Source organism: Varanus komodoensis, unplaced genomic scaffold (genome assembly GCF_004798865.1).
Source record: "Varanus komodoensis strain SLA01 unplaced genomic scaffold, ASM479886v1 scaffold73, whole genome shotgun sequence".
Classification (NCBI taxonomy): Eukaryota; Metazoa; Chordata; class Lepidosauria; order Squamata; family Varanidae; genus Varanus; species Varanus komodoensis.
The window spans coordinates 830,501-831,735 of record NW_025336386.1 but is presented as its reverse complement, the minus strand read 5'-3'; positions in this window follow the sequence as shown (position 1 = coordinate 831,735).

Genomic DNA, 1,235 nt, shown 5'->3' with positions numbered 1-1,235 from the left:
GACCAGGATGGAGGAAAACTGCAGGAGGATTCAGTGCTGGGGTAAGGAGTATGGAAACGTTGCTAAACCTTGGTGACTTGAGCATCTGGACTGCTGATGAGACCATTGTGCACCTACCATGACGCACAGACAGACTTGGCCTCCTTTCTCTGCGTCGTCCGGCAGCAGGATGCCTTTGTGCTTCACTCTCGTCCAGCTGCCGAGCTCGGAAGCCCACCTCTGGAGCTCGACAAGCCATGGGCCCAGCCACCGACAATCACCACTTGGTCCTGAAAACCAGCATCTCTGCAGTTCAGGCACTGGGACTTTGAGCCAGAACACCAGCCAGCATATCTGAACCTCTCATTTCGAAATTAACCCCTGTTTCAGTCCAGACACAGGGAGGGTCTTTATGCTATGCTTTCCAGCCCATCTCTCAGCCTTGCTGCGAAATAGAAATTACACTGACCTTTAGCTTGGAAAGGTTTGCTGTTGAGGCAGAATGTATGCTCCGGTCCATGACTACATGCAGTTTTCACAACACTGAGATAAATAATTTGCTTCCCTGTCACATACACACAGGTTTAAAATAAAGCTTGGATTCTGGAGTGCTTTTGGCAGGCTTGCATTTCAAAAGGTTATGTGAGTCATAATCCAAACCAGCCAGCAAAGAAGAAAAGTTTAAGAACTCCCAGGGCCACAGGAGTGTCAACAACTGCAGTTCGTCGGAGGTGGAAACTCAAGGGCTGCAGCAGGGGCTCCCTTGGAAGGGGTGCCAGTGAGCCCGGGGGGAAGTGGAGAGGAGAGGAGAGGAGCGAGCCGAGCGCAGTTAGAAGGGAGCCACATGAGGGGTCTGGGCAGGTGTGCTGATGGTGACAGTTGTGACAGGGTTTTTTTTAAAAAAATTAAGCCGAGATGCACCGGGTTTTAATATTTTTATTGTATACTTTTTATATGCTTTTGTTTGTTTTTGCTGTGAGCCGTCCCGAGGCTTTGTTGCGATGGGGGCGGCATAGAAATGTTTCAAATAAATAAATACCTGTCCCAGGCCTCCCACCCATCAGCTTCATGGGGTGACCCCTTTGGGTTCGAGTGTGGTGGGAATCTCTCCCTCGCCCCTTTCTCCACATCACACGTTATTTTCAGCACCTCCATGTCTCACCTTTCTCACCTTTTTTCTAAGCTGCCCCTGCCCCTGGATCATTTCTGTGGCCCTCCTCTGTGCTTTTCCAACTCAACAACGTCCTTTTCCAGGC